This window comes from Mastomys coucha, unplaced genomic scaffold (genome assembly GCF_008632895.1).
Source record: "Mastomys coucha isolate ucsf_1 unplaced genomic scaffold, UCSF_Mcou_1 pScaffold22, whole genome shotgun sequence".
Taxonomy (NCBI): Eukaryota; Metazoa; Chordata; class Mammalia; order Rodentia; family Muridae; genus Mastomys; species Mastomys coucha.
In genome coordinates this window covers 203,613,271-203,638,722 of record NW_022196905.1, presented here as the reverse complement: position 1 = coordinate 203,638,722, position 25,452 = coordinate 203,613,271, and positions in this window count along the sequence as shown.

The window sequence follows — 25,452 nt, the reverse complement described above, 5'->3', positions numbered from 1 at the left end:
AGAGAGAGAGAGAGAGAGACAAAGCATACTTGTCCAAATATTTAAAGCACACTATTTCATTTTCAGTTTTGCTATTCAAATCTGAACAACTCTAGAACTATTATCTGACCCAAGAAGTCACAGATGAGAATTGGATGGGAGCATGGGATAGGTCTTGACTGGGTACGATCCGGCTGGGATGCCAGAAATATCCAGGCGTCAAGGAGACAAGAGGAGGCTAAGCAAATCTGTCAGAAAATGGGTCCAGATAGTCCCCTGGTCCTAAATCATACTACAATCCTTTGTCTCAGTGAAGGATGGATGTTCTATTGGGAGCTGGAAAGGGAAGCAGGAAGTACACAAACTGGGCAGTGGCCACCTTGGCGAGGACAGAGTAGTCATCATTCCAACTGTGCTGGCTGCCAGACAGTTGACAAATTGTTTCATCCCCGGGATTCATAGGGCTACATTTTAATAAAAAACTTCAAAATACCGAAGTCCTGTTGCCGAAGGCTTTCCAGAAGCAGCTGAACTTTGTGTCTTCCTGTGCCGCGCTTTTCCTTCAAAGCTCCACAGCTCTTCTGTTGATTCTGGGCTCAGACACCAATTGAAGATAGCTAAGATGCCCAATTGCTAAATGAGGCAATGTACACTCTTAAATATCATATTTCATGTGTACTTGAGCCTCGGGTAACTTTCCGATTGGGTTTTATCTTGATGTAGAGGCACCGAGAAAATAAAGACTACCAAACCACGGTGCCAGAACCCTCCCAACCCCCATCATGGGCCACTTTTATTTCTGAAGTTACTCCAGGCTCAGATCTAAAGATTATAAGCTGAGAGCCACCAATGAGAGAATTTGTTTTTCTGTGTCTGGGTTACCTTGCAGAGTGTCATATTTTCTAGTTCCATTAATTTACCTTCAAAAGTCATCATTTTATTTGTCTTCACAGGTGAATAGTATTCCATTGGGCATGCACTTTTCCTTATCTCTGCATCGGTTAAAGGACATTTGAGCTGTTTCCTCTTCCTAGTTATTGTGAATAGAGCAACAAGAACAGGAGTGAGCTAGCATCTGTGGAGTAGGATGTCAAGACTTGTGGGCATCTGCCAAGGGTCTTTTAACTCCCTGCTGTAACTATCCCACTCTACTGAAAACCACCTCTTGTCCCTCATTACTTAAAGTCAGGTAGGGCTTTAAGCCTTCAAGCGGCAACGCTTCCCCCCTTCCTCATGTATTCCAGATTTTATAAACACAATAATACTGCCTTTTCCACTCATTTGATATTTTGTTCTGGCAGGACACAAAAGGAAAGACACAGTGAAGAATGTCCATGGGGAAAAAATGTATTCTAAGAAGAGAAACCTGCATGAACAAGACATTAAACGAATGGAATGCCCAGTGATGGTCTTATAAAATAGACAACTTAGACTTCCCCAACAAACACAAATTCACCTCTCTCACAAGCTGTAAATAAATTTAAAGTAAGTAGTCATTGCTTCTTGTGTCTGACCTGGTTGGGGAGCTTCGCCATACTTTGGTGTCATTTTTCTCTGCATGAAGTTTTCTTTTGTCAAGACTTTGAGCTCCCTAAGGGGAGAGTGGTGTCTGCATTTAGTTTTATCTCACGATCAGGCATTTAATAGGGATGCAAGAGCAAAATACAATTCTGGCACACTAAGTAGCTTTAGATGCTCACTGAGTTGTATCTGTTAAGTACAATCATTTCCCAAATGTCTATCTGTTTTAGAATTTGGCAGTTCTGTTAACGTGTCCTGGGGATAGAAATAGCATACAGTTCAGATGGATATGCCACCGCTGAACATAGTCCCCAAATGTGGCAAGTGAAATTGCCTTCTAGTTTGTTAAGTAAGGAAATGTCATGTTCATGACTACATATAGGGTCTTCTTCAAATTCATTGCCTCCCCCACACTCTACATGGCTTTTGGTTGTTGAAAGATGTGGACAGTGTTGTTCTTCTTCGTAGGAATTTTTATGGGTTTTGTGAGCAGGAACAGCCATGGTTCATATGAGAGGTGTGATATGCATGTGTTTCATAGGAGTCTCCCCCTTGTTGCCATTTATCATCCAGCAGCAACAATGGGAATCTAGTGTGAATGTTTGAGGCATGTGAGGTTTTTTCCCCCACTAGTAAAATGAATTCCTCATGGGTGGATACAATATCATAATGATATGAAATGAACTTCGCAAATGATTACTAACATCTGACCCATGCTTTATTATTTTATATACTTATTTATTTAAAAAATCCTTAATATTAGAATAACCCTGGAGAGCATCCTGAAAATTAATGTCACCTATAAAGTAAATATCAGAAAAAAAAATGTGATCTTGTGGCAGTAGGACTCCCTGAGTCATTTTTCATATACACTGACTCTCAAATGCACAGGCACTTGCTGTTTTCTGAATCCACACTCACTCCAAACAATGGCAAGCTCATATCTGAATCAAATGTTTCCTCGTGGGCTTCACCTAGGTTCCAGCTTGTTTCTGGCACCTTCCTCATTAGTGCCATGTGGTTTTACTGGCAGGATTTGGCCAGTGATGGTGATGACCAATGGGCATAAGTGGACTTAAGGCATAGAGGAGGATCCCTCTGTCTATCAAGGCAGCACTCAGTGGCAGATCTGTTTGCTTTTTCTTTTCTTTTTTTTATTAGATATTTTCTTTATTTACATGTCATACAATTTCTCCTTTCCCAGGGTCCTCTCCAAAAAAAAAAAAAAAAAAAAACCAAAACCAAAACCAAAAACAAACCTCTGTTCCCTCCCCTCTCCCCTTGTTCACCAGCCCACCCTCTCCTGCCTACTGGCCCTGGCATTCCCCTGGGGCATAGAACCTTCACAAACCCAAGGGCCTCTCCTCCCATTGATGACAGACTTGGTCATCTGCGGCTATACATATGCTGCAGGAGCCATTAGTCCCACCGTGTGTGCTCTTTGGTTGGTGGTTTAGTTCCTGGAAGCTCTCAGCATACAAGTTAGTTCATATTGTTGTTCATCCTAAGGGGCTACAAGCCCTTCAGCTCCTTGGGTCCTTTCTCTAGCTCCTTCATTGGAGACTCTGTACTCATTCCAATGGATGGCTGTGAGCCTCTTCTTCTATATTAGTCAGGTACTGTCAGAGCCTCTCAGAAGACAGCTATATCAGGCTCCTGTCAGCCAGCACTTGCTGGCATCCACAATAGTGTCTGGATTTGATGATTGAGTATGGGAAAGATTCCCAGGTAGAGCAGTCACTGGATTGTCCTTCCTTCAGTCTCTGCTCCATAGTCTCTACAACTCCATCCATGGGTGTTTTGTTCCTCTTTTTATGAAGGAATGAAGTATCCACATTTTGGTCTTCCTTCTTCTTGAGTTTCTTGTGGTTTGTGGATTGTACTTTGTGTATTTCGATCTTCTGAGCATAGAGTGCATACTTTGTGTGTTCTTTTGTGATTAGGTAAGCTCACTCAGGATGATATTCTCCAGGTTCATCCATTTCCCTAAGAATTTCATAAGTTCATTGATTTTAATAGCTGAGTAGTACTTCATTGTGTAGATGTACCACAATTTCTGTATCCATTCCTCTGTTGAGGGACATCTGAGTTGTTTCCAGTTTCTGGCTATTACAAATAAGGCTGCTATGAACATGGTGGAGCATGTATCCTTATTACATGTTGGAGCATCTTCTGGGTATATGCTCAGGAGTGGTATAGCTGGGTCCTCTGGTAGAATTATGTCCAATTTCCTGAGGAACCGCCAAACTGATTTCCAGAGTGGTTGTACCAGCTTGCAATTCCACCAGCAGTGAAGTAGTGTTCCTCTTTCTTCACAACCTCTCCAGCATCTGCTGTCACCTGAGTTTTTATTTTAGCCATTCTGACTGGTGTGAGATGGAATCTCAGGGTTGTTTTGATTTGCATTTCCCTGATGACTAAGGATGTTGAACATTTCTTTAGGTGCTTCTCAGCCATTCGGTATTCGTCAGTTGAGAATTCTTTGTTTAGCTCTGTACCCCATTTTTTAATAGGGTTATTTGTTTCTTTGGAGTCTAACTTCTTGAGTTCTTTGTATATGTTGGATATTAGCCCTCTATCAGATATAGGGTTGGTAAAGATCTTTTCCCAATTTGTTGGTTGCCATTTTGTCCTATTGACAGTGTCCTTTGCCTAAGCTTTACAATTTTATGAGGTCCCATTTGTCAATTCTTGAGCTTAGAGCATAAGCTATTGGTGTTCTGTTCAGGAAATTTTCCCCTGTGCCTATGTGCTCAAGGCTCTTCCCCACTTTCTTTTCTACTAGTTTCACTGTATCTGGTTGTATGTGGAGGTCCTTGATCCACTTGGACTTGAGCTTTGTACAAGGAGATAGGAATGGATTGATTTGCATTCTTCTACATTCTAACCACCAGTTGAACCAGCAGGATTTGGCCACTGGCATTGGAAGGATTTGGTCAGTGATGGTGATGACCCATGGGCATACGTGGACTTAAGGCATAGAGGAGGATTCCTCTCTATCAAGACAGCATTCAGTGGTAGACTTGTTTGCTTTTTCTTTCAAAACTGTTTCTGCTGAGAAGTCTGAGCTTGGACCACTTTTCTATTTTCTTAATGTTACCCTTAGATATACTGGGCTGTTATGTTAAAACGCTCAGAAATATTATTTTATGAATCATTTTTTATTGGTTTCAGGAGAAGGGAAGTAAGATGTACTTAGACCGCTGAATGGTTTTCTCTTTAAATACTGAACAAGTAGGAAAGCGAATCATGTTTCAAAACATAAGACAGACTGGTCCTTAGGAACACCCAACACTGAACCATGGCCTTCACACATATGTACTTTCATGGACATGTGTGTCTAAATGTACAAACACACACACACACACACACACACACACACACACACACACCCTCACATGCATGCGCGTGCACACACACATACACAAACACACACAGACACTTACACACACACACACACACACATAGACACACATACAGAGATACACACATCTTATTTGAGTAAGAATCCATGATGAATACGGAAAGAGGTTATGAGCTAAGAGAAAAAATGAGATGATGTAAATTTGAGGCCTATTAACGAGAAGATTGCTTTACATTTTTCAAGTAGACAGGAGTGAATAGGTAATGAATGTTTTTGGCACTAGACTCACCTGAATATATTTAAAAGCATGATGAAATAGTATTTGTGTAATACACCTCAGACAGTGAAGCTGATGCTAAATTTAAACCAACAGATGACCTATGGGGGGTAATTCCATGATTTTCCTGATATTCTTGGTAGAAATACTTTTACGAAGTGGAAGATACCATTCCTACCTTTAGCAACTACTATTCACAAGCCGTACAAGCCTGTTCTAGCATCCTGTTCATTATAGATCAGTCAGTGTCAAAATAAGAATGGGTGAAGGCTGCAGTGTTTTCAAGTCCCTTCAAAATTGTATGATAGCAGCATTTAAAAAAGAGATGTCTCTCTAGTTCTAAGTTTACCTCAAATCTCTTCTTAAAACATTCACAGCAATCCTGTCCACTCTCCTTATGTGATGGCTCCCCATCTTACCACCACCTATGTGCATGGACCCAGGGGGGAGCTGGGGTGGGTGGGATCTGAACCTAGAGTTCTGCCTTGTGACTACCAAGTCAAAACCCCAATGGTGGCTCCCATTCAGGTTTTTGCAAATACCACAGAGGATCCTGAAGCAGTGAGCTCACTCCCAAGCACTGCTTTACAAAATAAGAGCTGATGCAGAAGCCATTCTCCCTATACCCATGCAAAACAATTGGGAAACCTCAGATGACTGCCTATGTGTGTGCTTCCTTTACTAGAGAGCTAGGTACATAATTATAAAACTTTTTTTTTCTGCCCGAGATGAGTAATTAATTTTTGTGTTACTTTTTGAAGCTACACTTGATGAAGTACTGAGAAATCAGACAGGTCTCATGCTGAAACCAAGAAGTATGCCTGTAAAGCAGGCCAAGCCCTGGAAACTACAGTATCTGTGCCTTACTCAGAGTCCCTGCTATGATGAAATGGGTCCCTGAGTTTCATGTGCCCTGGGAACTAAATCCCAGGAACAATTATGTTGGAGGGTGGAATCCGTTGGGTCAATGCAGCCACAGAAAGGATGTGCACCTCTGCTCAGTGTGGACAGAGTAGGAAGGCACACACAGGAAACTGGTGGCTCGATCTGGGACTTCCCCAGCTTCCCCGAGTAGGATTTAGTTCCTCCTAAATTCCCCAGTGTCAGGCAGCGTATCAGCAGCACAGAATATCTGAGCCTTTCTTCCTGCCTCTGATCAACCTTTTTGACTTTCCCCGTGATGAAAGCCTAGCCATAGTATGAAGCTGAGGCTGGGGGTGATCAAGGAAATCATGTATTTAAAAATGCTTCTAGGGCCTTGGGAGATGTCTGACTATGCAAAGTGCTTGCCACATAGGCCTGAGGACCTGGGATTGATACCCAGCATCCATCCTAAAGGCTCGGCATCACCTCATCAAAGATGCTTTTTGTTTTTGTTTTTTGTTTTTTTTTCCACCAACAGGCTATTGCAGAGATCCACAACTGGTCAAAATTTAGAGACCAAGTGACTGTGGCCTGCACAGCCCTAATTGGTACAACTATATAGCATAACCCTTACACTCACGGTTCAGGGAACTGAATGGGTGAGGGGAGGAAGGTAGAAGGATTTTAATGGCTGTAGGAGCAGGGTGCCTCCTGAAAGATAGTGTCTTGTAGATATAACAGTGAAATTGCACCTATGAGCTCTCAACCATATGGCTGCCTAAATAAGACCAGCACAATGACAACACCAGCTGTCATTTGACATGAATGGGGGTAATCTCACAAGGTCTCTCACCTAGGGGAAGAGTTACAGAGCAATTGATGGCTGCTGGAAGAAGAAAATTGAGTTCTCTCAATGGAACAACTCCCTGATAAAGTTCAAGTGTCCAGTCCAATTATCCAGCCCTAAGGAAGGAATACTAACACTGAATGTATATTTATATGTGTTTGCATGTATATGCAAGTGCAGCAATAATAGCTACAGGAGAGGTAACGAACTGGAGAGGGAGTGGGCGGCACATGGAAGGAGGTGAAGCTGACAGGAAGGGTAGAAAGGTTGTAAATATAATAGACATGTATGAAGTCCACACATTTTTAAATAAAAAATAGATAATCTGGGCATAATGATATGTACTTCCAGTCTTAGTTCTGAGGAGGAAGATACATAGATTCCTTGCGTTCACTGGCTAGCCATTTTAGTCTAACGAGTAATGCTCAATTCCAGAGAGAGTTGCTGTTTCAGAAAGCCAGATGGGTAACTCCTGAGGCAACACCTAAGCTTGCTTTCTGATCACTCCACATAAGTGTGCATATTTGCAAACACATTTGTCTCACACATACACCAACACATATACACACACGTGCACATGATTTTGAAATGCATTTGAGAAGTTTAGGGTTGCCTCTTACATATTAAGAGAATGACTTACTCCAAAATAATATAAAAGTACAGTAGCTGTGTCCTCCCCTCGAAGTTCACCTTATGGCAGGCCACATAGTTCATTGAATAAAACAATCTGTTGTATCGTCTGGGACTCACATGTAGGAAACAGAGAACTTCCACGATTAGTCCTCTGACAGCATGGGTTCCATGACATACACATGTGCATACATGTACACATGCTTACCTCCATACAAAGTAAAAAAAAAGAAAAAAAGATACAAAATTTATCTCTGGGTTCCTGGAACCCATTCCTTGTTTGGCAAAGTGGAATTGTTTTGTGGGGAAGTCATCACAAAGGCCACCAATCCCAAAGTCTTCCGGGTTGCTTTTCCTGGCTGCGCAGAAGTCTCATTACAGTAGAGGGGTCTAGTCTGGCTGTTCTGAATTGTGTGTGCCCTTTCATCTTTAAGGACCTTGTTGTTTTGTGTACTTGGTAGCCCCTGTGCCTAAGGATGGCAAAGACTCAGTAGCTCAAACAAGAGTGTGTTCCTTCCTTGCACATGTGCTTCATGGATCTCTGAGCCCTGGAGTGACTTTTTCAGTAAGCGACCCCATTAACCCATCCACATACAGGACCAAAGATGCTCTAAATTCTTCCTGAGAGTGTGAGAATTGCTTTTCCACTACTGCTCAGAGCAGAAGATTGCCTGTGGGAGCAGAGACTTGCCAGTTGGATGGGGTTTTCCACTTGAATTTCCTTTGTCACTCCCAGGAGACCCTTGGAACATAAAGTGTGTACTCAAAACCATTATAGGAGGTTATATTCGCATTCAGGGCATATTAGAGCATTTGTGTGAGCAATTACTATTAGACACTTCCTGCTGAGATGTTACCAGGTGCCAGAGAGGTTGACTTACTCACTATGAGAAAACACATTACTCACTTTAATAAGTACCATGCCCTTTTTTTTTTTTTCTGGGAAACTAAATTTCTTGTGGAATTTTGTAAAGATACAGAAAAACACAGAAAGTATAAAACAATCAATACCCATTATGTTACATATGTAATAAAAATTTTCAGGCAAGTTTTAGATTTATTTGAAGGCCCTGGGTATCTTTCTGTAGTCACTCTACCCTCCTCAGAGGGTGTTAGTGGCCTGAAATTGGCTTTTATCTTTCTATGCACAGCTATATTTTCACTGTCTACTTAGAGGTTCAAATAAGATATAAAATGAGGCACATTTTGAAACTTTATATACATGGAATTATGTAGTTTTGCCTCTTTATGACATTTCAAAAACGTGTTTATGTGTGGTACAGTTTCATATAGTGTAACTTTTGTTTTTTCTAATGAGAACGTATGTACCTCAATTTACTTACTGTAGCTTTCCCCTAGTTTTTCATTATTATTTGTGATTCTGAAATAATTCTTTATCAGGAAGGATTTCTTCACAGATACAGTGGTAGCATGTATGTTATGGGTGTAATCAACCATTTTCTGGTTGAATTTAAGGCCTGTTCTACAACATAGAACTCATACCTGGTATTGTTAACTAGATTAAGATCCCATAGCTGGGTTAGTCTTAATCTCAGAGGGAAATTTCTATTTATTTTACTAAATGAACATTTTTCTAAAACTTCCTAAGTACTTATCTATGTACTTATCCATAAATCAGTGTGCTGTTCAACCTCCTCAGAAAAGTTTCTGTTTTCAGTAGAAGGTGATTAATACAGATGCCTGTAGAGAATAGTAGTCTCTGGAGTGCTCAGATTTAATGGGATATCTATGTTACATCCCTTGATGCCAAGACTCATGGATTATCATGAAAGTGGGAGCAGAAAAATTGTGAAAGCCAGAGCTATTGGAATACTACAATAAAACTGTGGGGTTTTTGAACATGTTAGGTAAATCACGGCTGCTGGAGGAGGAAGAGCGAGGTTTCGTCAGAAATGAAGTCACAGAGAGGCTGCCTAGGCTGTGGCAGACTGCCCTACCCACATTGTACAAGCTGATAGAATGAAGTGGACTCAACAAACTTTATAGAAACTCGCAGGAAGTTGGGAGGGGAGAGTAGTGACAGAAATGTAGGAGGAATTAAAGAAAGTAGTTGGGGGGAGCTCTGATCAAAACAAATATATTATATATGTATGTACGAAATTGTAACAACATACAAAGTAAAATGATCTGTTGCATACACATATTCCTGTGTATATGAGTACAGATTCTTTTAGGCTTCACACATAGAGACAACATTGATTGGTTAAAGTTCATCTTTATAAGGTCAACCTTCCTAGGCCATGAATATCTCTCAATATGTTGTCTTCTAAAAACTTCAAAGTCTACTTTGTACATTTTACATCAAGCTAAAATTAATTTTCTGTATTGTGAGGGGTGGATGGATCATTATGCTGTGCAGCCTGGAAATCACTTGTCGTAGCAAAATTTATTGACTGGGTTGCTCAGTTCCCACTAAGATTATCCTACTTTTGTAGCATGCCAAGGCTCTACGTTTCTGAGTTCTCTATCCCAGCTTTTTGTCCATCTGCTTCTATGCCAGTACCACATGGTTTTAATTATTCTGGTTATATAAGAAGATTTGATATACTAGGGTTAATGTAGCCTTTTCAACATTTTAATTATTCAGGCCTTTTTAATTTTTCCTTATGGATTTTATCACTGTCTTTGGAATTTTTGTGCATTTGTCTCCTGGGGTTTTAATTAAATTGCAGGGACAAATAGATCAAGTTTGGAACACTACTGTCTTCAGTTGGTAGGATTTCCTATGCTTATAGGACTTCTGCTATATCTTTTAATATTATTTATTTTTATACCTGTGCAATAGTTTTGGATTTATTTTCATGTGTCTGAAAGTTACCTTGTTACTGTAACTATTTTTCCCTCCCTGGCAGAATTCATCATATGTCTCAGAATCCAGTACCCACCTCCTGCAATCCTACGCCTTTCTTCACCTTAGGCACACTTTTATTATTCCTTATTTAGGTTTTAGTTCCTTGTTTCCCACCTTTCTTTTCAGTAGATGTTGGAATTCTTGTGCTCATTCTCAACATCTCTTAGTTTACCAAGCTTTGCCTACTTGGCAGGTGAAAATTTTATCATGTGAATTAATCTGTTTAACTATCCTTTCTTGCATTTGATCCTTCTTCCGTTCTTTTAATTTTAGTAATCATATACTTAATTTAGAAGACCACTTTCCTTGATTTTTAATGTGTGTTTATGAATGTGCTTGTGTGGGTATGTGTGCATATATATTACATGTGTATATTTATATGTGTATGTGTGAGTGCACATATACATGTGTGCATGTGCACGTGGAGGCAGAGTTTGACATCAGACACCCTCCTCCTTCATTGTTTTCCACTTTAGTTTTGAGACAGGATCTTTTACTGAACCTGGTACTTTCTGCTTCAGGAAGACAGATTGGCTAGCAAGCTTCAGGCTTCCTCCTGTCTCTACCTTTCCAGTACTGGAGTTACAGGCCTTTGTGTGGATCCAGGGGATCAAACTCAAATTTTTTAAATTAATTACCTAACTAATTAATTAATTAATTGTTTACACTCCATATTTTATTCCTCCCACCCCTTGTCCACCCACTGACTGTTCCACATCCCATATCTCCTCCCCATACACCTGTCTCCACGTGGATGTCCCCACCCTCAACCCCACCTGACCTCTAAACTCCCTGGGGCCTTCTTGAGGGTTAGGTGCATCATCTCTGAATGAAAGCAGACCCAGTGGCAGTCCTCTGTTGTATGTGTGTTGGGGGCCTCGTATCAGCTGGTACATGCTGCCTGTTTGGTGGTCCTGTGTTAGAGCTTACCTCAGGGGCCCAGATTGAGACTGCTGGTCCTTCTACAGGATCACCCTTCTCAGCTTCTTTCAGCCTTCCCCAATTCAACAACAGGGGTCAGCTGCTTCTGCCCATTGGTTGGGTATAAATATCCGCATCTGACTCTTTCAGCCGCTTGTTGGGTTTTCTGGAGTGAGGTCATGCTAGGTTCCTTTTTGTTAGCGCTCCATAGCCTCAGTAATAGTGTCAGACCTTGGGACCTCTCCTTGAGCTGGATCTCACTTTGGGCCTGTTGCTGGACTTTCTTTTCCTCAGGCTCCTCTCCATTTCCATCCCTGTAACTCTTTCAGACAGAAATAATGATGGGTCAAAGTTGTGACTGTGGGATGCCCCCCCCCCCCCGTGTGATGCCCTTTCTTCCTATTGGAGGTGGGCTCTATAAATTCCCTCTCCCTACTGTTGGGCATTTCATCTAAGGTCCCTCCCTTTGAGTCCTGAGAGTCTCTCACCTCCCAGGTCTCTGGTGCATTCTGGAGGGTCTGCCCAACCTCCTGTCTCCTGAGGCTGCCTGTTTCCATTCTTTCTGCTGGCCCTCAGGGCTTGAGTTCTTTTCCCTCACCCAATACCAGATCAGGTTCCCCTCTTCCACCCTCTCCCTATCCCCCCTCCCCCAAAAGCTTCCTCCTCCCTCCACTTTCCCTCCCAGGTCCCTCCTTCCCTCCTCATTATGACTGTAAGCACTGTACTGACCAAGCAATCTTCTGCCCTTCTGAGTGTTTTTTTTTTTTTTTTTGACATTAGTAAACATTTCATTTGTGGGTTAGCTATTCTCCTTTATCATCTGAGAGTACCCTACAGACCATTTCAAAAAGTCTCTTTTATTACCTATGCTGTGTATCTGTCCTTGAGATAAGACACGCAAATCTTCGTTTTTCTTTTTCCAAATTGCTTTTCCTCAAGCACTGTTTTTGTAGGAAAGACTGGCTGGTTAGAGTAGGTAGTATGGATTTCCTCAGAGGTATACATGCAGGACTGGGCTAAGAATGTCCTCACCCATTTCCATAATAGGAAGTTCCATGTGGCTCAGAATCTCATAGATGTCTCTTCTGGCTTGGCTTTGTTTCCTTGTGTCTCATCCTGTGGTTGTTACTGGACCTGAGTTACACACTAGCTTGATGCATAGGTTTTGTAGCTTACATTACAGCTCCATAATGTATTAGTTATGTGACCTTGGGAAAGTCTTTTCCATTTCTCACCAAGGTCAGGAAAGTATCATGGGATCATTGTAGAGTTAGTGCTGGTAAATTGTATGGCGCAAAGCTTGCGATGTGGTAGTTCATTGTAAGCACCCACTGTGTTTCTTGCTGCAAGGATAACATGAATATGGACGTAACATTCTGAAAAGACTTGCTTACAGTTACACACATTTGCTTTCTTTGACTGAGGCCTGTCTAGCTGTGAGCTTTCTGTTCCGCTCGGCGGTAGGTGGTGGGCACCAGTGAAGACGCAGATGCTGTGACCATCTTTCTACTTCTTCATTTGAGGTATTGCTGAGAATTTTGTGATTACTTTTGTAATTTTTCTGTGGCATTTTTACTCCAGACTTCTCCAGTCTTCTCTGGCCACCCTCAGTCCTATGGGCTTTCTGTTGTTCTTTTGGAGCAACACCTCAGCTTTTCAAATGTATAGTTTTTCTTCCTGTCTCATTTCTTGCTGAAGCTGTAATTATTTGTTTCCTTCATGAAAAGTTATGTTCTTTTCAAGAAGTAGATTATAGGAAGTGAGACAGAGAATTGTGTTTGTTCCATGACCTTGGTCCAGATGTCATTCTTGCAAGATAGTTGTAACTATCAGCTTGACAACTGGGGAGATAGTCTCAATGGAAGAAGTGTCAGTCAGGATGGAGTGTAGGGATGTTTGTGAGGGGCTCTCTTGATTGTTAATTGATATAGGAGGACCCTCACAATTTGTGTGGTATCATACCTTTGTTGGGATCCTGGGCTGTATAAAATTAGAGAGGACTGGCTGAATAATAAGAAGTGAGCATGCAAGGATGCGGTTCTCTCTTTGCTCTTGACTACAAATATGAATGTGAGTAGCTTCTTGAGTTGCCATTTTGACTTCCCCTTCAACGATGAGCTCAAACTTGGAAGCATAAAACTTTCTTCCTTGAGCTGCCTTTTGTCAGGATATTTTATCAGAACAACAATAATGAAACTAAAATACTCATTTAGACTTTTGTCATGTTTCCCTTTCTGGTGCTGGGAGAGACACCACGACCAAAACGACTCATAGAAGGTAGTGTTTGCTGGGCATGCAGTTTCCGAGGTTGAGTCCACGGCCATCTTGATAGGGAGCTTGGTAGCAGTCAGGCAGGCAGAGCACTGGAGCAGTAACTGAGGAATTACGTTCTAATTCACAAGTACAAAACAGAGAGAAGAGAGCCAAGTAGGGATGGTGTGGGCTTTTGAATCCTCAAAATTCATACAGGAACATGCCTACCAGTCCTTCCCAAACAGTTCCATCATCTGGGGACCAAACTTTCAAATGTATGAGGCTGTGGGGGACATTTTCATTCAAAGCATCTTACCTTTGCAACAAGAGACTCCTGGGTGACTGTGGTGAGAAGAGTTCTGATACAATGCTAGGAATAATGCAGATACCACAGGCTGGATCATGGGGAGTAGATGCAGAAGCCAAAACAGCAAGTTCAATTGCCTAAACAATAGAAACATTTTCAAATTCAATTGTCTTCTGAGATACTGTCACGTCATCATAATATCTGCATATGTGCAGTAGAAGGCTCATACAGCATTTTAGAGGCACTAACCACATGGAGGCCAGTATGTGCTTTGTAACTGCTAAAATATGGATCTCATGCTGCAAGGGGACATAAGAAACCAGAAGTACCAGTGCCAACATCTGTTCAAACACAAATTTGTTAAGTTTCTTTGAACAAATTACTTAACTTTGACTATAGAATTTTATTTCCTGCCCCACCCCCTGCTCACTTCAGGGTTGTTTTGTGGGTATTTATGAGCAAAGTATTTGCACTATTTTGAAATATATATAATATCAAGGTTCTATATTGGCAAAGCTCTTGTTGCACATTTCTTTTCTGAAAAAGGCATTTCCCAGGCCAGTTTTTCTGTAAAATATTTGGCTGCTTGCAGTTTAATAACTGAATTGCATGGTTAAAAAGATTTCCAAGTTACAGTCCCAATCCTACTAAATCAGAATTTCTGTGGATGGGCCTGACAATTTACACTTGACTTACTGATAATGCAATTACCCCACCATTGCTTTATAGGCCAGAGAGCTCTAGATATCAGCCAATAGAAGAGCTGATTAGCACTTTTGTTTGGTTACATTCATTTCTATGTCAAAGGGTAATCACAGATTAATAGAGGAAAGAGTTTGGGAAGGACATAATTTGAATGATCTTAAATAAGAACAAACAGACATTTGGTGGAACTGGTTTGGTCTGCTGTATATGTTATAGATGATCATATCCACGTGTGGAATTTCTACATTTTCCCCTTTCACTTTAGAAGACGTTGATGCAAAATTGAGTGGAGTTTTAGAAGCCAGGGTTAATGCTGTGAGGAATTGCTAATTACATCTTTTTTTTTTTTTTTTTTTTTTTTTTTTTTTTTTTTTTTTGATTTTCCTCTGTAGGGGGCAGTGAGTAAAAAGTTTCAAATTTCTCCAGTTCCTCTTATCACAGAAACCTAGTGATAGAAAAGAAGGAAGGTGTTCTATCCAAGTGAACCTTCTCCAGGAGTCCAGCCTTCACATCCTTTTCAAGAGTGGTCATAGCTCAACTGAGGGCTCTTCAAACCAAGAAACCTGGAGATTGGAACTATGGAACTTGTGGATGTGCTGAGAAAATCCTGGCTTAGAGTTCTTCTCTCTGGGACACCTGAGTATCCGCTTGCCTTTGCATCCTCTTGCCCGCAGTACCCATGCTGAGGATATGGTGTAGTAGAAGAAGAGAAGAGAAACAGGAAGTCCTGATCTTGCTCCCTAACTGATGATTATGAGAACACTCTAACCAGTGACCCACACTGTGAAAGTCTTCTGGTTGTAACATTATCAATATCAAAGGGAAAACAATAAACTGGGCACATATATCTTGGTAAATATTTCTGCATCATGTACTTCATAATTTTGGTTTGAAGACAATTGATTCTACTATCTCAATAAATGTTTGTCTCTTTCCTTTACTAAATAGGACAGATTTTGGATATGATTATATTTGAGTTACTGTTTTTATTCTCTTGGAACTGCTCATGGAATTTTCACTCGACTAAGTTAGCTCTTCTTTCCACAAGAGTAATATAGCTTTGATGGAAGACACCTTAGTTGCCTCTTAGCTCTTTATATTCTTGCCAAAACCCTTAAGACATTTGCTAATGAAGTTTATGGGCATTTCCTAAAAATCTTATTTTATCTTGAACCAAAGCCAAGTGGTCCCCAATGCACTCATCATTATATCAGGACATAATTACTATGCAGACAGAGCCGAGGAACCCTCCAGGACTTATCCTTCAAGGTATCTCCTTGTGATAGATGAGAAAATCACTTGAGCACATTGAGAGTGTTTGAAGGGCTCATAATTATAGACAAAAGTCAAGTGCAATTTTTAGTCATCTGGGGGCTTATACATTGGGTCCCTTTCTTAGAACACATAATTGGATTCTCTAAAGAGCTAAATACTCATTAAGTGTGAACTTTGATTTTTCTTTCTAAGAATGAGGACAAATATTAACTAGTCAGAAACTTGATTTAAGCATTTTCCCAGGGGTTTTTTTTAGAGGAAGAAGTGAACAAAGCAGGTATTTTTGGTGCAGGGGAGGCACGGAGGTGGAGGGACCTGGCATGAAGAAGGAGTTGGCTATGTCAGTGCTGAGTGCTGCCTGGAGTAATTAGCAAACTCTAGCATCTCAGTGACTCAATCATAGCTTTGTCTTCATCTTAATGAGTCTCTGTGTATAAATGAGGTAATTATTTTCACAGCCCCTCCCCTCCTCTTCAACCTTTTAGTAAAAGTCTTGAGTTTGTTCATTGTTCATGGGCTAAACTCTCAGGTAGTGGGTAAATCAGAAAGAAAATGACTTAAATTCAATCAGACAGGTTATTTGCAATGTTGGGAAAGTATATTTTCATCTGTCCATTTCTATGAAAAATTGTGTTATGCATTTGACAACAATATTGTTAATGTTTTAACGACTTAAAGTTATATGAACTGTGAGATTCTTCAGTGTGGTAACCAAATAGAAATAAATGTTCCCTCACTCATTTCAACTTGCTTTATGTCTGGTACATAAATAATTTCACAGACATTTCCCGAGGTTAATGAGTTTTTAAGACTTCTTGTCTTGCCATTCACTCACATAAAAAACACTAGTCAGTGGAGTTCCAGGTGACAATGGGTACTCCTTGAGGAATGAGAACATAAATTTGTGATACTCATTTCTGAGCTCTCAGTGACCAAATTTGTGGAATCTTTGAATGATTTAATTTAATGCAGATGTTGGGGAAGAACGGGGTAGGAATTTTGATAATCTGTTCATTCCAGAATGGAATTTGGAGGCCAGTGGACTTGAGATAATATACAGGGAGTAAATTGAACAGAACCTGTTCTCATGTGTATGAGTGTTAGTGTGTGTAAGATCTGAGGTCAACACTAGCTTATCGGTCTCCACATTAGTTTTTAGATAGAGTGTCTTACTGAACCTGGTGCTCACAGATTAAACCAGACTGATTGACCATCAAGTCCCAGTGATGTCTGTCAGGGTCTCTCCAGTGTTAGGATATGAAATACTCCATCTGTCTTTTTATGTGCTAGAGATTCAAACTCAGGCCTTCAGGCTCATACAGAAAGTACTACTGAATGAGTTGTGTTTTAGTCTCCTATATTTATTTTTATGTATACACTATATATACATATATATCCACTATAGTTATAGTCTAGAAATAGGAAAATGCCATCGGTTTTTTTTTCTGATAAGTAAGCAAATTAAGTAGGCCCCTAGTTTACTTCAAGTGTAGATATAAAATTCAATTCGTGGCCTATTTTCAGTAGTAAATCACGAAGCATGCCACAGGAGCATTCCTCTAAGCTCTGTCTTTAATTATGGGTGTCGCTGGTATATTTGCTACACTCTATCCCAGCCTTCCTCTGTAAGATCTATGAGGTTAGTAGTATTTCTATGCAGCCACAATAGGCCTGTGTCATTCATCTCAATAATAAGTCTGGGGTGAGAAGTTGGCTTGTCTCAGAAATGCTAAGAAAACTGCCTGCTGCCAAACGTCTCAACAGTGGCCCCTTCTCTGAAATAAATCATTTTGTGTTTTCTTTAAGATTTATTGCCAAAGTTTAAATATTTACAGCTTCAGATGAAGTAGGAATTGTAGGTTTGGAGCCACAAAGCATGAGGTAGAGTGCTAAGCCCTATGACTAATAGTAAGCTGGGTGTTTACACAGATCCAGCAGGTGCGTGAATGATCTGTACTACCTGGTTGACAAGAAACAAAAACTGCAAAGTGATTTTCCCCTTCATGAACAAAGTGTGCAATTTTTAAAAGTCAAGTTAACGACTTAATCTCACTATTTGGAGATGTTTGCCGTTAAAGTTTTAGAGGAAAGGGGCAGGCAGGTCAATAGAAACAACAGACAGAAATGGTTCAATGGCCAGATGAGGGCAACCCCAGCCTACCCGGTCACTAAGGAAGCAAGCAATCTACCAAAAATCTAACCAACTAATCAATCAATCAATCAATCAATCAATCAATCAATCAACAAAACACACAAACAAAAAATGTAGTCAAGGTTCCCACAAGAATGGAGAGAGCAGCACACCCTGCACAGTATAGGATATGTGTAACACCTCCAGTAGTAAAAAGGGTTTGAAGATTTCCTTTTCCTAACACGGCTTCCTCTCTGCCTTCTTGATGGTCATCAGTCCAATAATTTGACGAGAGAAATACAGGGACCAATATTTTAAGTTGGAGGGTAGAGGAGCAAGGAGTAGTCGGTTTTCAAAACACTTCTCTAACAATGTGAAGAATGAGGCCCAAACTTAGTACCGCTTAAAAATGTTCTTCCTTCAGTCATTTTATCTCCAGTGAAGGAGGTCAGGCATTTCTATGCTTTGTGAATATCAGCCAAGAATCTTGCTTTTTCTTACAAAGAAGCTTCCATAAAAATTCAGGCTGTGTAGTTAGTTCATATTGTTCGTCCAAAGGGGCTGCAAACCCTTCAGCTCCTTTGGTCCTTTCTCTAACTTCCTTCATTGGGGATCGTGTACTCAGTTCAATGGATGGCTGTGAGCCTCTACATCTGTATTAGTCAGGTACCATCAGAGCCTCTCAGGAGACAGCTATATGAGGCTGGCTTGTCCTTCCTTCAGTCTCTGCTCCATAGTTAGTCTCTGCAACTCCTTCTGTGGGTATTTTGTTCCCCCTTTAAGAAGGAATGAAATGTCCACATTTTGGTCTTCCATCTTCTTGAGTTTCTTGTGGTTTGTAGGTTGTTCTTCCTGTATTCTAACTAGTACCCTCAGAGCTCCCAGGGACTCAACCACCAACCAAGGACTATACATGGTGGGACTGATTGTTCTGGCAGCATGTGTATAGTAGAGGATTGCAAAGTTGAGCATCAACGGAAGGAGAGGCCCTTGGCCCTGTGAAGGTTCTGTGCTCCAGTGTAGGGGAATGCCAGGGCCAATAAGTGGGAAAGGGTGGAGTGGCAAGCAGGGGGAGGGGGGAGGCAACAGGGGCTTGTTCTTGTTGTTTTTTTGATTTTTTTGGGGGGGGTCTTTTTTTTTGAGGGGAAACTGGGAAAGGATAAATCATATGACATGTAAATAAAGAAAATATCTAATAAAAAAAAGAAAAAAATTCAGGCTGTGAAGTATCGGACCGTTTTAGACCCACCGCCAAAGCCTTCCCAGATGCTGGATCCCACAGACCAGCCTTCCTCGGAGACGGGCCATCTTCTAGGAAGGGCCTCCTCTTTCTTCCTACACACATTTAGCTTCCTGCTCTTGTTTCCTCTGCTATAGTTTAACCTCCGACTTCTCCATTCTCACAGGATCAGCATCTGCACTTCACAAGAACATTAAAAATTATTTTGGTTTCTTTCGTCAACTCAACCCAGACCTGTCAACTCATATTGTCCCAGAGAGACTAGGAGGAGTTAGATGTGCTGAGTTCTAGAACTGATGTCTAGTCCAAAGCCACAGTGAGCGCTGAAGATTTAAGACTAATGTTTCTGTGATTCAGGAAGAAATTACTGCCTGTTGAGGGATTTGACGCAGTCTGATAAATACTGTGCTAACCAACCTTCACTCTTTCTCAGTAAACAGCTGCCAATTAGTTAACTCCCTCGAGGCCGGGATGAGCTAGGAACACAGATCCGTGTTGTCTAACAGAAACACAAAGCAAGCCACAGACATGAACCACACATGTAATTTTAAAATTTCACTTAGATACATTTGAAAATCCAAAACAAACGGCAAAAGAAAACAACATACACCTACGGACATCAAAAGCACATTTTAATTTAACATGTTTAAAATGTTCTTTTTAACACGAAGTCAACAAAAAGCTTATTATTGAAATATATTACATCCTGTCCCCCCCCTTTAATGGAATCTTGAAAACTGACACACTTCGAGCAGAAACACGTTTGGTAATCACCAGTGGCTCGTGGCTAACAAACTGTACTTTTAGACACAAATAGAGGTCCCGGGTGACCTTTTTTTTTTTTTTTTTTTTTTTTTTTTTTTTTTACTATTCTGACCTATGGGAATTCCTGTGAGCCACACTGTGGCACTTGTATCCCCCAAACCATGTGATTGTTTTGTATGATTTAAAATGTGTGACAGAGATGCTCTCAGATCCCCACTGGCCGTGACTCTGATGAAAGCAAACTTTCTTCTTTATGCCTCCTCCATGACCATCCTTGCCGTCTGGTATGTTTTCCTACTTCTGCTCTCTCCCGGAGAAGAACGTCTCCCGAGTTCTAAAGCTACAGAATGTTGAAGTGATGTCAGCATCCGAGCCAAATACCACGCTCGGCTTTCCTTGCTTATCAGGATGATGGAGAATCTTCCGGCTACAGGGCAGGTTTATGGCTCAGAGAGCTGAACTGTTCCTCACCACCTTGAACAATATTTGCTTAGGTATCATGGCACGTGGACCACCCCGCCTATGAAGGAAGCTGCTCCATCCTCAGCATGTTGGGGATTAAATGATAACTGTCTGGTTATGCATCCTGTCTTTACTTTTGTTATAATTCCTTCTAATAGCATGAGAGATAGATTATTGGTTTACTTAAGTCATTTACTTTTTATTCCTCATTCATCTTACTTTTAGAATAAATCAGTAATCTTCTGTATAAAGTTAGTGTCAATAATATGTTGACTCTTGTCGAATTTGCAACCTTTTGTGAGTTTCTTTTTCCCCCTCCCTCCATCCCTTCTTCCCTCCCTCTCTCCATTCTCTCTCTCTCCTTTTTTTTTTCTTTTCTTCTTTTCTCATACTTTGAACTCTAGATCAAGTGCAAGGCCTGGGTTTTCTGACCTCCAGGATCTCAGACTTCCTGTATACTTCAGAGAAAATCCACCCCACCAGGAACAAACAGAAATCTGTCGTGAGTGTAAATGTTCTAACTTTGCATCAAACACCGTATGAAAACAGCAGCACAGAGTCACCTGAACCAATATCCTTGTCTCTAAACAGGAAATGTCTCCCTAGAGAGGAATACAATTTCCTAACTGCTCAGGGAGACCCTGAGCAACCAACAAGGAAGGTAAGTGTTCCTTACCTAGTGCATGCTAGAAGACAGTCCACAGAGTTCCTGCACAGAAAGGTAGTTAGGTTTCAGTATTGTTCAAGAATGCCCTCCATTGAGGCAGGGACAATGGAAGAGGACTTTAAGAAGGACCATGGGTGAGGCTTTCTAAACTCAGTGAGCTGTCTGGAATGAAGAATTGTAAAATCTGTTTCTGTCGTTGTAGATAGTAACATAGAAGTGGCTTCATTTTGTACTGAGCAGGCAGATAACGAGAGCAGTCTTTTGTTGATGTTTCAATAGAATGCAGACAATACAAATGCAGCAGGAAGCCAGGATAATCAATAGGGAGTTCACCTACCGGACTAGAAAAGATTCCCTCTATGGTGCAGCCCCTGAAAATGGTTACTGTGTTCGTCTTCTAAAATTCCATGACATGACAGAAAATGTCAACACATTCAGTAAATATAGAGCAGAGAATGCACTAGCTCATTGAAAATTTCCTGGTTTAAAAACTGTGAAACTGTTGCAATATTTGCAAATAATCTGATAAAGAGAGTTCCCTGTTCACTGAGGAAGAGGGGACAGAGAGATGGCAAGAACCAGGGGATCAGGGACTTTGCTGTGAGATTGTGTCTCTTTCTAATGTCACAAGGGACACACGTAACATCTCACCAACAAGACTGCCTAGACTGGAGCCAAGCAAGGGCATCAACAGACATGCCAAAGAGGACATGGAGAACCTATGAGGCCTCAACCCTGAGCCAAGGTCTGCAGGTAACTAAGGAATGCTGGGAGCAAGAGAAATAGTCTCCTGGGAGGAGTACACAGTTGGCTATCCAATACCAAGTGGTCAGCCCTGAAAATGTACAAGTAACAATATACCGGCTGATCAGATTGCAGTTATGTACTTAAAGATGTATACGTATATATAAAATACACATATACATAGACACATACTTATGTAATAACAACTAATCAAAAAAGAGGCCACGAATTTGAAAGAGAGCAAGGAGTGGTATGTGGGAGGCTTTGGAAGGAGGAAAGGAGTGGGAGAGATTGTGAAATTATATTATAATCTCTAAAATTAAAAGAAATACGGTTTAAGAAGCATTTGGTATACTCTTTCTGTTCGATTCCCCAGCCTTCCCTCATTGGAGGATGAAGGCTAGTACAGGGACCTTGCTAGATGTCACTTTTAATTGGGCAATTTCTAGCTGGCAGCAGCTGTGTAGAAATGGCTTGAATATAATTCTCAAGTGCCTATGGGAATCGTCTCTTTGGAAAAGCCTATGACATTAAGTACTTTAAGATGTATTATTATTATTTTTTTTGGTAGTAAGAGCCTCTTCAAAAGGAGTTGAAAGTGTTTTTGTCATCATGCTTTCATAACCTTCTGCACTGTACTGTGAAAGAGACTAACTGCAAACAGGGATACCTTTGTCACCGTGAATTCCTTTCTTGTTTACTGTGTACCCACTGAAAATCTCATTTATCTCTCTTACGGTTTGCTTTGTTGTATTGTTAAAATGTTTCTGCATAAATTTGGCACAGCAGTAGTGTGTTTGAAACAGTATGGGAAAAACAAATGATCAGAGTGCATTGGGGGTCAGGGAATGTTTACAAATGTCCCATTAAATGTGTAGTGGTCGGTCACATTGAGAGAAAAACACGAAAGAACATGGGTGTGTGTGGTCAGGGAAAGGGAGGGAATGTAAGACAGAAGCGATGATGTCATGGAGTTAGTCACACACACTTGGGATGCTTTGTGTGCACCATGTGACTTTGCCATGTGGCACTGTGATTTTGTTTATCACATAGTTCAAACCTTACCTTGTAATTTTGTTTCCGGAAGGAAAAATGGACAAACTATGAAGCATAGTCTTATATCAGCAAAGACAAAAGGCAAAGGATTCTGATAGTATGATCATTTTCTCTCAACCTCTTTCTGATGTTTTCCTATAATTAAATATTTAAAAAGTATACTTTATGTCCTTGTAAAGAAAATAATCTATTTTTTTGTTGTAGATTATTTGTTTTAGATGAAAGAGAATGCTGGAGTTTAGAATGTAATAGAAAACACAAATACATGTGAGATTACTTTTAGAGAGCTCGGTGGTGTAGGATTTGTGAAGATTTTCTTAGCAGTTCATATGATCTATGTTTGAGAAGTGATTATGGATAAACATGATTGGATGCTGGTCTCTAATCATAGTCCAATCATTCATACAAATTAAAGTCAGGGCACAGCACATACGTACATATAAAACTGCTTTGGTATCCAACATCTGTATCATTAGTTCCCTATTTGAATCCTACAGAACAACCTGATAAAAATTCCCAAGAGAAAGAAAGGATTGGCCACCTGACTAGACTTGATGGAAGTTTTACTTAATGGATAAGGAAGTGGGTGGTAGTGAACATATAAAAGTTAGACTTTATATGTGGAACTTGATTTCTTTCTCTATAGTTTTCTATACTTTCCCTGAATTCACTTCCCATTTTCTTCAAAATCTTGGAACTCGTCCTGAAAACTATTTCACACAATAACTCAGAATGCTAATGATGTAATAGAGTCTTCTAAGTACAGCACTTAGATTGTTGAATGTGTTAAATAGTTCCAGTGCTGACGGTTTAGGTTCCCCTTTTATTTTGGCTTACTAAGGCAGGGCCCAAGACAGCCCAGGCTGGCCTCAAACTTTTGAACTCTTGATCATTCTGCATTTAGCTTTCGAGTGCTGGGATTAGGAGCTCAGCCTTAATTCTTTGTTTCTCACCATATGAAAGATCTGGGTACAAAGGGTTAGAGATAACTCTAGGAGAGAGATAAGGAGGGGTTTCTAGTCTGTCTATTCTTTTTCTTTCAGCACTGCTATAAAATGAACCAGAGCAACCAAGTGATGGTATTCCTGAAGTCCTCTTAGTATTGGGGGTGAAGAGAGGAAGATCGAGAGATTTTTTTAAAAGTAATAAAGGTAGTACACTGACAGTTTTATCACACACACACACACACACACACACACACAATTTTGGTTACTGTGTTCCCATACCTTCTCTTATCTCCCTCTCATCCCTTCAGCCTTTCTCTGTGGATGTCCCTCATCCAGATTCACAATTTTTTATTTTGTTTTGTTCCATATTTATTTAGCTATGGCCACCTGTGTGATCATTTTATTGGGACTAGTCACTGGAGTTTGGTGGAGTCACTAGTGGGTACACATATGAAGGCAAAGACTCCACCTCTCCCTGGATCTATCAGTAGAAAATAGTTCAGCAGTGAGGGGTGGAGCCCTCTGATCCAAACATCAGGATTTAATGGTATCCTTAGCTACATAGGTTCATAACAATCTGAGCTACATGAAAGACCCACACAACCAACCAAAAACCAGAAAAGAGTTACAGTGGAATGAGGGGCCTTAATTATTCAAGTTAGAAATGATCTTAGGCATTTTCTTGTCCTATAGTTTATAAATTAAGATGGTTAAGTCCAAGGGGTTCAATGACTCTTTCAGGGCTATGTAGTTAGTTAATGGCAATGCTAAAAATATTGCTTGAGATTTCTGTTACTCATTCTAATAATGCCATTCAACCCCATAGCTACCACTGTGACAATATAACATTATGTAACAATACAGCACATCGTTTGGCAAACCACTATCCAGTGTGCATATGCATGTACACATGATAATTTTCTCAAAACACAGCGGCTATGGATGTAGCAAGCTTTTGCTCAGTATTTGCAGATCCTGAGTTGGATGCTAACCCAGAAAAACAACAACTAAATAACAGATGACAAACTGGAGTTTGTTTTTTTACTCAGTTTTTGCTATGTAGATTTGATCTGTTCAGTAAAAGATGCCACACACACACACACACACACACACACACACACTTACTATGAAGAAAACCATTTATTTATTTTTTGAGAATTTTAAACACAAGTATGGTTCTTTGAGATCAGATCCACTCTTCCCTCCTGGGGTTTGCCTCACATTCCCCTTTTGAATTCATCCCTTCTTCTGTTTTTAAAATATATAACTCTCTGAGTCTAATTAGTGTTGCTTGCATGCATGCAGGTGTAGACTTGAGTACTGGAGCATGGGTGGTCTATCAGTAGGTACTCATTGAAGGAGATTTACCAGTCCATCCCTCAGCAGCCATCCACTGCCTGTAGCCCCTCCACCAGGCGTTGGGTCTTGTGAGCGTTTCACTCATTCGTGCTGGGGTATTGACTGGTTTGATGCTGTGCAGGCAACCTCAACTGTTGAGAGTTCATGAGTACAACAGTGAAAGCATAGTTTTAAAGAAATAAGTAATTTGTTAGCCATTGTTAGGTATACTTGAAAATGAGAATAAAATTCTGTCACTAAGCCAAGTAAGGAAGTTCAGTAAATGT